Here is a 13,241-nt window from a genome sequence, read left to right as displayed (position 1 = left end):
GTATGAAAAATTTAAAATCATGGCTTGAGCCAATTATAAACATTGAAGTATATTCATTAAGCAACAAGAAAGGTTGAAAAAGCTTGGCCAAAATAACTCAAATAAAACCCCAAATCAAGCTTCTCATGTGGGGACTTAATGGGAATTCTGAATTTCAGACCTTGAGCCAAAGATCAAGCATGTTCACCTTGATCCCTAACTCGAATCCTAATGACCCCATTAACAAAAATGTGCCTAACTAACCCCTCTGTCGTGTGCCAGGAGATGGCATTAGGACGCGTGCCTTGGACACGTCAAACTAGAGATCTTCTCCCTGTGTGTGGCAGTGAGACAAACATGATTTCTCCCCTCTCTATCTCTTAATCCAGTCAGCAAAACCTGCTAGCCTCCACACACAAACGACAAAGGGACCTGAGAGGAAGAGATCTCTCAACGGGATCTTGGCCATAATCTCAAAGATTTGGGGCCAATCCGCGCTTGAACTCGACCTCTCTCTGCGCTGCCTCGTGCTCGACGCTGTGCCAGGCGCCAGAGCGCGCACTGGCGTTCGCCGCTAGGGCTGGAAACGAGCCGAGCCGAGCTCGGCTCGGCTCGGTGCGGCTCGGTGCCTGAACGAGCTCGGCTCGGCTCGTCGATTCCACGAGCTGGTGAAAGAGGCTCGGCTCGGCTCGCGAGCCATATTTTGGTACTTTTCGTTGCATTATTTGGTGAATTAACATTATATAAATTTGAAATATAGAATCATCATTCTACATTATGAGTAAATTAAATTATAACTTGTAATATATTCATCATCAAAGACTAAAAAATGAGCTATTATTAATAAAATTATCTAATATTCATTATTATTCCATAAATTGACCATTTTTGCAAGGCTCGCGAGCCGGCTCGCGAGCTGGAACGAGCTAGCTCGGCTCGGCTCGCTGCAAAAACGAGCTCGAAGAAGAGGCTTGGCTCGTCTCGTTCGAGGCTCGCGAGCCGCTCCGAGCCGAGCCGAGCCGCTCCGAGCTCGAGCCGGCTCGCGAGCCTCGAGCTAATTTTCCAGCCCTATTCGCCGCGCACGCCCCGAGCGCTTGTCAGAGCCCCGCCCTCGGCCGTGCCTGCCCGCGCCTATAAAGCCTCCCCGGGCGCGCCTCACTTCACCCCGCGCTCACCATCACCGGCCAGCCACCCCTCCTTAGCTCCGGTGAGCTCTTTTCCGCCCGCCATTGCCGCCAGAGCTTCGGCCACCGTGGCCAGCCCACTCCAGCCACCCCCAAGTCGAGCCAGTGCTTCGGCTAGCTCCGCCAGTGGCCCGTAAAGCTTTCCAAGCCCTCGGACCAGGCCGGACTTCACCGGAAGCCCGAGATCGACTTCATCGGACTTCGGTCGCCCGCCTGCGCGCGTGGACCAAGCTCTCCGGTGAGCCATTCTTCAATTCCTCGCGCACACCCCTTCCTTGTTCCCTAGTGAAGCTCTCTGACCCGTTCAATTGGACTATCGCGCCGTGAGCAGGCCGGACTCCTCGCCACCGACGAGCATCCCCGCCTGCGCACGTGGACCGGCCGACTCCGACCATCCCCGACGGCGACCCGCACATCGCTGTGATCCCCATGACCTCCCCTACGTCCTCGACCACCTCACCGGAGCAATCTCGCCGCCGGTAAGCCCCTCCGCCCTTTCTTCCGCCGCGGTTACTGTTTAAGTTAGGAGAAGGACCTCGGGTTAGGATTAGGAGAACCCGGGGGGTTTTCTGTAACGTCAGTGACTCATTTGAATAGTAGCCCAGGGACTGATCCGTGAAGAAAACTTAAAACACCTGCCAAGGGCCCCAGTGCAAAGTAGTTTTCCATTTAATCAATTCTGTTAATCTTTTTAAATAACCAGAGAACTTAGAAAATCCATAACTTGATGAATTCTTAATCAAAAGTTGTCAAACTAATTTTGCTAGATCCCAAATATTATGAGCTAACATTTAAAAATGATAAACCCTATGCTTTCTGTTCTAAATTTTAGAGTTTAAAATTAAAACAGAAACTGACCAAGTCTTGTTTAATTAAGGAAAATTAGTTTTACTTCTGTGCTGAACCTAAGAAAATTTGTAGATGTTCAAACCTCACTTAAGCATTGTTTAAAAATAGTAGGAACCCCAGTATTGAAGAATATAGTGTAGATACTCATTTAAAGCTATTTTGCCCAAAACTTAGGAAAAATCAGAAAGGTATTAGAAATTAATGAACAGTGAGTGGAATTATTTTTCCTAGTTTGCTTAAGTAACAAAGAACCTAGGAAAAATAAAGAGACCTTTAGTCCAGATCAGTTTTCAAATGAAATGTTTTAGTTAGCATCATTTGAACTGAAAATCAATTATTAGAATTACAAAACTATACCCAAAAGTGATAATAAAAATTCAGTGGACTTATAACCACCAGAGCCCCACTGCAAAAATAATGAACATCTCAGCCCAACATTTTGAGTAAGGAAAATAAATATAAAATGATAATGAGGCATTTTCTAAATAAATCATGAATAACCCCTAATGATGCAATAATGGGCAACCAAAAATTTTCTAAGTCCATAATGAGATAAACCACCAGAGATAAATGCAAACCCATGAAAAAGGAGCAAAATCATACCTATTGCTAATAATTTATAAGAAAGGCCACTTAATCCAATTAATGCATACCACCCCTTCCCTTAAGCAAAAAGATGCCAAACTTCAGAATGATTGCTCTTGCGCAAAACAAAAACTAAGAAAAATAAGAACTCTGTTGTTTGATATTTTTCAAATATAATGGTAGTAGAAAGCACCTCTTTGGCTAGAAACTTGAGAAAACCATAGTAAAATAACTAAAAGGTATTAATGACTAGAAATTTGTATCAAGTCATGTTATAGCACCTAAAAGCCAGCAAAAATAAGTTTTAGAGAATTACCCACTGTTAAATAATAGTTGTAGTTCAAAGCACCCCTTCTGCCCTAAAATTTGGTAATTTTGTCCAGAGAAAACTATTCACCTTCTGACCCCAAATTTTGAGGCAAAGAAATATACACCAGTACCAAGCCACTGCAATTTTTACAGAATTTTTGGAATTTTATTTAAGCAACTTGTAGTTCAAACCCACTCCAAAACATTAAAGAGAATAAAAGAAAAGGGAAGAAGAAATAAACCTCACTCCAATAAGTCTAGCTTGAGTACTTATCAATTCTCACTAAGGCTTAAAAAGAATTTAGTGGAACCCCAAAAATAAACCTACCACTTACCTTAGCTAAAGTTTGACCCAATTTACCAAGTATACCACCCAAGGGTCTTACATAAGTGAAGTTAACCTTGTCTAACTCAAGTAGATCATACACCGTCAAAAGTTGTAATTTCTAAAGCACATATCATATCATGCATGTATCTTACGCATTGCATTCATTAGATTATAATCTTGCCGACGGAGAGTACGTGCTCATCCCCGAGCAAGGATCTGTCCAAGAGGAGGACCAGGAGCAAGCTTCCGAGGCTGCTATTGAGGATCTCCCCGCAGCCCCAGCAATTGAAGGCAAGCCCCGGTTTATATGCATAACCGTATTATTATATGCTACTTTACTACACTTAATGCTTGTAGGATTGTAATGTGCACTTAAGTGTAGGAGTTGCTTGAAACCTCTAGTTGCATGAACTTAGGATTCCTTTTTGAGATGAATACTAGTATGCTAGGTCGAGTAGTTGCTTGCTAATCAGGATCTCGGTAGAAGTTGAGTGATTTTTCTAGCACTCGCGCGAGGTCAGGAATTGATTGTATTCATCTTGATAACGAGATCTATGTTGGTCTATGGACTTGGATCCAGGGAGGATGCCTTGTCCATGAGACGGGAAAATGGAATTAAGGATTAATGTGTGGATACCTGAGTCAAGCTTTTGAACGTACTAAGCACATGCCGGGAAAAATGGTAACCGGTAAACCTAGTACCTGAGTGAAGCCGGGCGCGAACTTTATCCCTCATGCGACCTGAGACTGGGTCTCCCATGCTAGCTATGGTGGGTACTAGTGCGGTCACTGCACAGCGGCAGCCGGGGTCAGTGGAGCATTGTATGCCAAGGCGGTGATGCCTGGACGCGAACGGGGAATCGATGGGGACTGTTGTCATGTGTGGGGTCGGAGTACCCTAACATGCCGTGTGTTTAGGTTTACCTTGCAAGGATAAAACTCGATTCGAATCGTCTGCTTCTCGCAGCTAATGAGACTGCTTGACCCCTTGTACTGCATCGAGTAAGAAGTGAAATGAGGTTACATGAGATAATCTGTTGATTGAACTAAATGCTTGTCACCATGTATGCTTAGAAGGAGCAAATCTAGCTAAGTTAATGAGGATAGAATGTGAAAAGCTAAAAATCGATTTTAGAAACAGCTAGTGCTTTTGGCAAACCAAACCCCTCAGCCAAACAGCTGCATAGTCTAGAGGTAGAGGAGTAGACTCCTCACACCGGTTAAGTCTAGCTGAGTATTAGTATACTCAGCCTTGCTTGTGGCATAATTTTTGCAGGTACCATTCAGGAAATGGTTGATGGTGTGACTTGGCCTACCACCCTGCCACCGGGTTGGACGGTCGAGTGGGATGTTGCTCCGGCAGGAGAGGAGCACGAGGAGTAGTGGGCTAGGCCTTGCCCATTTCCTCGATACCGACGACATCGATTATCCGCTGCAATTTATTTTGTGAACTTTTATTTGCTACTCAAAAACTCCGATCTATGTAATAACTCAGCACTTAAATTGAGGTTTCCTGTTTTATTGTATTTCTTCTGTGACTCACCTTCGAGTGAGATTGTGGAATTTGATCCTGGTTAAGTGGCTCCATCAGACTAGATCTGAGGGACTGACGGGTTATTCCGATTTAATTGTGTTACGGCCCCTGAGGCGTGACTTAGGCACTTAAGCTGGAACAATTCGGGTGGTTCCGCCACATTCATGGCTTCATATTCAGCTTTTTTGTATGCCCCCAACAAATCATTAGTAGTCACCTCAATGGCCTCAAGCCATTTGTCATCTGGCTCCACAAACTGACTTCTGTAGTGGTATGTATACTTCAAATAAACTAGACCACCTTTGCTTGAACTGTCAGTGGTCTCCTTCGACATTTCCAATTCATTAACAAGGGGCCATACCTTAAAAGCTATGTGTTCTTGGACCAAGTCTCTAGTGCTAATGAAACTACACATAGTGTTGAACACCACTAGGTAGGTTTAAGCCTTATCACTGTTCACAATCGAGGACCTTCGAATGCTGAAGCGTGATTGTATCGGACGCTGAATTATATCTTTCACATCCTCCCTCTCAATCAAATCATTCTGAACATAAAACCATTGCCTCATCCAAGATCCTGGCCATTTCTTCCGAAACGTTGGCACAGGGCGTCTCGCATCAGAGCGGTATACAAAGGAATAACAACCAAAGTTGTTGTGATACTATTCCTTACCCATTGCCTTCGTCTGATAAGATAATTCGTGTATATTGCAGAAGTAGTCGGTGTCTGGTTCCAGCCCTTGGCTCCTCATTGCCTAAATAAAAACCCCAATTCTAATTAAAGCTTCGGGGGTAAGCTGATGAAGGTATATCTCGAACCTTTGAAAACTACCACTTCGTCAGCTTCAGGAAGAGGAACAATGTTCTCTCCTCCAGCCCTCACTATAGTTGTATCATGGAAATATTTGCCCTTCATCGCCTCACTTTGTCCTTTTTTTAATAGTGGATTTTTCAAACACAACATGACTAGGTCTCCATGGCCGATCTTCGGCATCATCGTTGTCACTCTCAATATCAAAATCATCACTGTCACTAGAATCTTTAGACAACCTAGCTAAAATTTCATCAGTAATCTTTCCAACATTGGTCCTTTCCATAGCTTCATAAAAACCAACTAGTGCGGGGTCCTCACTCCTCTTATCTTCGGCCATCTCAGCGTTGATTGAAACCAAAAGCTGAAGCTCCAAAAGCAACCACGGTTACAGAATCAGCAAGCTAAAAAACAAACTCAACACAAGCTTGATAGCACAAAAAATATTTTTCATCGCAACCCTCATATATATGTGCAAAGCACCACTGCACGATGGACCCTACGATACAGAAGGTTTCGCTATTCTAGCGAAGGGAAGGTGTTTTTTGGACCTTCGGCTAATGGCCTTCTTTCGTTTCGCAGTCTGAATTTGTTACAAAAGGAACAAACTAATACTGCAAGGGGCTACTGTTGGGGGCCTTCGTCTTCCGAAGGTCCTAAAACACGCTTAACCATTTGTTTTTAGCATATTATTAAGTATTACAGTAGCTTCATCACCAGAAAAGCTTCGATACAGATCGATGGAAGTACGACAAAGCAAGCTTCGTCACGATGAAGCAGGAAGGCGACGTAAGAAGAAGGTATTGTTCAAGCTATTAAATACAAATGACAATATTGTCCTCATGACATTTGTAAACCTTGTATGTAATTTTTTAGGGTATGAATGTAATATCGTACGAAGCTGTATGATTGCCTATAAATAGATGAACAGTACCACCGTACTGTTCACGCTGGATTGTAATTGCATTCACATCATTGCCTTCAAGCAAGTCAAAGGTATCAACTTTGATATTATCAATATATTCGTTATGAAATAAATATGTGGCATGATATTAGATTTGTAATTATGTTTTTACATCTATGAATGATGAAGACTTGTTCTTCAGGACCTTCGTCCAAGATTCGTTATGCCTGAAGGGGAATAATGCTTCAAAGGATGAAGTTCTTTAAAGTATAACAAATGTGTTGCCTTGTTCTTGATTCACAACAATTGAGAACAAGTGACCAACATCACCTTTGGAGTTACATCTCTTGAAACAAATATGGTTTGTAATAAAAATTTAATAAAGTATCCCTATATGATTTTAGTTAATCATTTATTGAAAAATATATTTATAAGTACTTTCTAAGGAACTTGATACAGTAGATATTATTTTTCTTAAAATACATATTTGCTATGTGTGTGGATTGCATATTTAAAATACTTTGCTTCAATAGGATAATTAATTAATTAATTAATCAAATTATTTATTGCATTTTATGTTGGATCTTATTTGGTTGTGCATTTTGAGTTTGAACTTTGAATCCAAACTAGAATTTAAATATGAATTAGAAAATAAAATAGATAATGAAAGAAACAGAAAAGAGAAAGAGTACTACTATGTGCCTTGGGCCCTTTACCCTACCCTCGGCCTTGCTGACCCCCTTGGCGCCGGTCCAACTCCACTTTACCCCGCCAGCCCCTCTAGTCGCTCAGGCACCGACACGTAGGTCCCCCCGCCAGCCTCTCACGCCTCACCTGCACGAACAAACATGTTCGTCTGTTTACTCTCCGCCGCATGGGCCCTAGCTACAGGAGTTATCTTCATCCATAGATGAACGCAGACACGCACGGGACCACCCCAACCCAAGTTTGTTGTTGCCGCCGAGAATCACGGGATTCTGATCCAACCGCTCCACCGCCTTCGGCTCTTCTCCAGGAGGCTATGTAAGGTAGCCCTGTGGCACCCTGTCCATGAATAAAATCGGTGAGGGCATAATCGAGATGGAGGAAGAAGGTTTGCCACCACTGAATATCGCGACCACCATCATGAACGACTACAGGGCACCCTTGAGGGAGATACACCGTAGTACAGAGATCTGGAGAGCACCTGTTGGGGGTCTTCTTCTCCGTCGAAGGTCCTTAAGGCAAAAAAACCTTCGGCAAAATAATAAAAAGGCTCGTCAAAGCTACCTTCAACCCCAGTTTAGACCCTCAAGACGAAGACTCTGCGTAGATGTGACAATGAGCAAAGATAAGCATTGGTGCTGCCAGTGGCGCACAGAACACTGTCCGGTGCCCAGGCCAAGCACCCCATGAACTGGCCGCTCTCGGGTTTCTCTGGGAGTCACTCCGCTATAATTTACCGGACTGTCCGGTGTGCACCGGAGATGTACGGTTAGCCAACAGAGCAACGGTCAACTACGCCCAACGGTCGACTGCAATGTCAGATGAATAGGGAACAGTGCGCAAGTCAGAAGTCAGAGCAGCAAAGTCAGAAGGCACCAGACTGTCCGGTGCCACAAGAGGACAAAGAACTTCAATGGTCAACCACTCCAAACCCCAACGGTCTGTTGACGTGGCAAGCACTAGACAATGAACAGTGCCATGTCCGGTGTACCACCGGACTGTCCGGTGTACCACCGGACTGTCCGGTGTGCCCATCAACAACAACGGCTGGAATAGTTGTTGGGGCTATAAATACCCCCAACCACCACCATTCAAGCCATCCAAGCTTTCACCCCTTCACATTCAATACAAGAGCAAAAGCATACACTCTAAGACACACTCAAAAGATCAAATCCTCTCCAAGCCTCAAATCAACTCAATCGCTTTGTGACTTGAGAGAGGGTGTTTTGTGTTTCTTTTGTTGCTCTTGTTGCTTGGATTGCTTTCACCTTCTCATTCTAATTCTTCTAAGTGCTTTGTAAATCTAGCAAGAGACACATAAGTGTGTGGTGATCCTTGTGAGGTCTTAGTGACCCAATTGATTTAGGAGAAGCACTCGACTGGTCTGTGTGACCGATTGAGAGAGGGAAAGGGTTGGAATAGACCCAGCCTTTGTGGCCTCCTCAACGGGGACAAGGTTCTTTGGAACCGAACCTCGGTAAACAAATCGTCGTGTTCATTTGTGTTGAACTTCACTCGATTTGTTTCTTCCCTCTCCTCTCTCTCTAAAGTTCTATTGCTCACATCTTTTTGAGTTTGCTCCCTTAGTTATCCGCATTGATCGAGCAACTCATAGGAAGAGAATCTATCTTCCGCACTCCGAATTATTTCTAACACTAATCCCGGGCATAGTGTGTGTTCAAAGTTTTATAATTTTCAGGTTTCGCCTATTCACCCCCTCTAGGCGACTTTCCATTGGTATCAGAGCCCGGTGTTTCATTAGAGTCTAACAACTCGAAGTGATGTCGGGAGAACACACCAAGAGGGAGATGGTCACCGGCGATAAGCTTGATGCCTCGAAAAGGAAGAACGACGAACGGACTTCGTCAAAGGAGGCCGGCGACAAGCACAAGGAGGAATCTGCTTCTTCCATCAAGTCACATTAGAAGGGTGGCAAGAAGAAAAAGAAAATATAGTAAGATGCCTCTTCATCACCTTCCACATCCGGCACCGAGTCTACCACTTCAAAACACCAAGAGCGTAAGAAGTACAGTAAGATGCCTCTACGCTATCCTCACATTCCAAAACGCGCTCCTCTACTTTCCGTACCTCTAGGCAAATCACCATATTTTTATGGTGAAGATTATTTTATGTGGAGTGATAAAATGAGGCACCATCTAACCTCACTCCATGAAAGCATATGGGATATTGTTGAGTTTGGAGCGCAGGCACCATAGGTGGGCGACGAGGACTATGACTCCGATGAAGCCGCCCAAATAAGGCATTTTAACTCACAAGCCACCTCTATACTCCTTGCCTCCTTGTGTCGAGAGGAGTATAATAAGGTGCAAGGGTTGAAAAATGCCAAAAAAATTTGGGATGTCCTCAAGACGGCGCATGAAGGGGACGAGGTGACCAAGATCACCAAGCGCGAAATGATCGAGGGAGAACTCGGTCGATTCGTCCTCAATAAAGGAGAGGAGCCACAAGCGATGTACAACCAGCTCAAAACAATGGTCAACCAAGTGCGCAACCCCGGGAGCACCAAATGGGAAAATGGTCAAGGTTATTCTAAGATCTCATGTTTTTTGTAATCCTACTCAAGTTCAATTAATTCATGGAGATCCTAGATACAAACAGATGTCCCCCGAGGAGGTAATTGGCAAGTTTGTGAGATTTGAACTTATGATCAAAGACTCCAAACACATTGTCAACTTGGAGCAAGGCGCCACCTCCACACCCGAGGTGCAACCCGTTGCATTCAAAGCAACGAAAGAGAAGAAGGAAGAGTCTACACCAAATAGACTACCAATCGACGCCTCCAAGCTCGACAATGAGGAGATGACTCTTACCATCAAGAGCTTTCGGCAAATCCTCAAGCAAAGGAAGGGGAAGGACTACAAACCCCGTTCCAAGAGGGTTTGCTACAGGAGTGGTAAGTCCGGTCACTTTATTGCTAAATGTCCATATACAAGTGACAGTGACAGGGATGACGACAAGAAAGGGAAGAAGAAGATGGAAAAGAAGAGATACTACAAGAAGAAGGGTGGCGAGGCGCACATGGGGTGGGAATGGGACTCCCACGAGAGCTCCACCGACTCCTCCTCCGACAATGACGCCGCCAACAAGGGTCTTCTCTTCCCCAATGTAACGCCCCGAATTTCGAGTTGATTTTTTTTCTTTCTCTGTCGCTCGCTAAATTCGGGTGTTACCTCTCTTTCCCCATTTCTTTTCGCTAAAACCCTACCAATTTCCAAGACTCTAGGTCGTATAATAATAATAAACCCTAGTGGTTTTCTCTTTAGCTGTTGCATCATGCTGGATCATGCATTTTGTTGTTTGATTGAGAGGGTTTGTGAATCATGCATTCTAGTGATGAATTAGAGCTAAAACAGGAAAAATAAATAGGAAAAACCCCAAATCCCCTCCCCTCTCTTGGGCCGGCTTCCCTGCCGCAGCCCAGCCGCGGCCTGCCATTTCCCCTCCCCCTTTTTCTAGTCGTGGGCCGGCCAGGCGTCCGTGGCCCAGCCGCCGTTCCCCCCTCCGTGGCCTGCTTCTCCCCCCTTCCCTTCGTGTCTTAGGCCGGAGCCGCGGCGGCCCAACTCGGCACGGCCTAGCCGCCAGCGCGTGGGCGCGGCGCGCTCGCCCGGCTGGTGCGGAGGCAGTTCGGTAGCCGCCGTTGCTGCATGTGGGGCCCGCCCGTAAGCCCCAGAGTCGCCCCCTGTTCATCTCTTTCTCCCCCACGACGTTTCTTTCTCCTCTACCCGTCGTTCTCATCGCCCGGAACCGCTGCCGCCGCGTCCGTCCGCTCGACCCCGTCCCGCGGTAAGCCTCGCCTCCCTCTCCTCCCTCGCCCCTCCCCTCCCTGGTTTCCCTCGGGCACGATCGGATGGCACGGCTCGGCCCGGCCGGAGCTCGGCCATGGCATGTGGCGTGGCTCGGCCGGAGCTCGGCCATGGCGTGCGGCGCGGCCCCGGCGTCCCGCGCAGCCCCCCCGCTCGTGGTCCGCTCTGGCGCGGGCGCCCTTCGCGCGGCGCACGTCCTTGGCCCGGCTCTCCCACCCCGCGTCCAGGGCGCCCTTCGTGCAGGCGCGGCTCACAGCGCGCAGCGCGGCTGCTCGCGACGACCCTACACGGCCTGCTCGCAGCACGCCTGCGCTGCCGCTCGCGGTGGCCCCGTGCGTCGCGGCCCCCTGCCCGGCGCAGCCCTCTGCTGCTTGGCGCGTCCATGGCACGCAGCTCGGCCCTGGCGTGGCTGCCCGTAGCGCGCAGCGCGGTTCACGGCCAACGTCCCCAGCACGACGTAGCGCGCGGCTAGTGTGGCAACTCGCTCGTTCGCTCGCCCGTGCAACGCTTAAACGTCACGCTCCGTCATTTACCCTTTGTGTGCAAATTGTCACGCGATGATGTTCTTCACCATTTAAAAGTGCTAGTACTAATTGAACTGTATCAAGAAGCGGCAATAACTAGGTGTGGGTTAATTATGCTTAGATAATAACTATCTTTACACCTATATTAAATATCGGTTAGTATAACTACATGAAATGAAGTGGTTAAGTTCATTCTTTTACTTAACATGAACATATCAAGTTGTCAATTGTAATAATGGTTATGTTATTCTTACTACTTAAAATGGTCATAAGCACTAGCCATATGTCGAGTGTATGACTATTGGATTCATCTCTTTGTATGGTGTACTGTTTACTTTCTGATTTGAGATGTGAATGCATGTTTGAACTCGTATAGAGAACGATCTGGTTGAGGAACCCAAAGAACTCGCAGGAGAAGCCCCTGAGCAGCAGTCGGTTGGTGGAGGCAAGTGTCCCTTGACCTATCTCTGTCCTATACATTCTTTAATTCACCTCCCGCATTTCACAGTTATACCTAAGGATTGACTAGGTTTTGTTATCCATGTCCTTGTTTACCTATTTGGGTTGGATTATTATTGTTTAGCTTTATGCTATTGCTCAACTCTAATCAATGAACATGATGAGAATTATCAATGATACGCTGTTTTCCCCTCCTTTATTATGATGTTATACTTGTGGTATTCAAGGGGGCTCGAGCGGTTTCTCAAGTGCCTCTCCGTAAGGACCTGTTTGTTGGATGACCGCTCGGGAAAACAGTGCAACCATGAGGGTGGAATGGGATGCCCTTAGCTGAATAATTAGAGGAACCGGGGTGTAGTTCGCTTAGACGTCATGTCGTTAATGGGGCTCGGTGTATGTGGCTCGCTCTGCCAAGCTTGGGTTCGCCCCCTTGGGGAGGAGTGCGGTGCATTTAGGAAACCTAACGGGTGGCTACAGCCTCGGGGAATCTTTGTAAAGGCTACGTAGTGATGCCCTGCCGGGCCACCTAGGTAGTGGTCAATGGGGAGTAGCTCTCTCCAGGCAGAAAGGGAATCACGGCTTGTGGGTAAAGTGCACAACCTCTGCAGAGTGTTATGAAACTGATATATCAGCCATGCTCGCGGTTATGAGTGACCAAGGGAGCTCCATTGATTAGAAATACTTCATCAGAGATGGTTGGTTTATAGGTGGTGACGAGGATGATGGTTTTGACTCTAGTAATGGTAAGTGGTACTTTTTCCGTTTGGAAAGGAGTACGTTTGGGTTAATAACGTGGGTTAACTCTAAAACTAGGCTTTTTCTACTAGTAATAATAATCTGACTGTCGGGGACCATAATTAGGGGTACCCTCAAGACTCCTAATCTCAGCTGGTAACCCCCATCAGCACAAAGCTGCAAAGGCCTGATGGGTACAATTAAGTCAAGGCTCGGTCCACTCAAGGGACACGATCTCGCCTCGCCCGAGCCCAGCCTCGGGCAAGGGCAGCCGACCCCGGAGGATTCACGTCTCGCCCGAGGACCCCCTCAAGCAACGGACACACCTTCGGCTCGCCCGAGGCCCAGTCTTCACCAAGAAGCAACCTTGGCCAAGTCGCCACGCCGACCGACCGTATCGCAGGAGCATTTAATGCAAACATTTAATGCAAAGGTGGCCTGACACCTTATCCTGACGCGCACCCTTCAGTTGACAGAGCCGAAGTGACCGCAGTCACTTCGCCGCTCCACTG

This window comes from Zea mays, chromosome 2 (assembly GCF_902167145.1).
Source record: "Zea mays cultivar B73 chromosome 2, Zm-B73-REFERENCE-NAM-5.0, whole genome shotgun sequence".
In the NCBI taxonomy this organism is placed as follows: Eukaryota; Viridiplantae; Streptophyta; class Magnoliopsida; order Poales; family Poaceae; genus Zea; species Zea mays.
Note: the sequence above shows the minus strand (reverse complement) of the source record.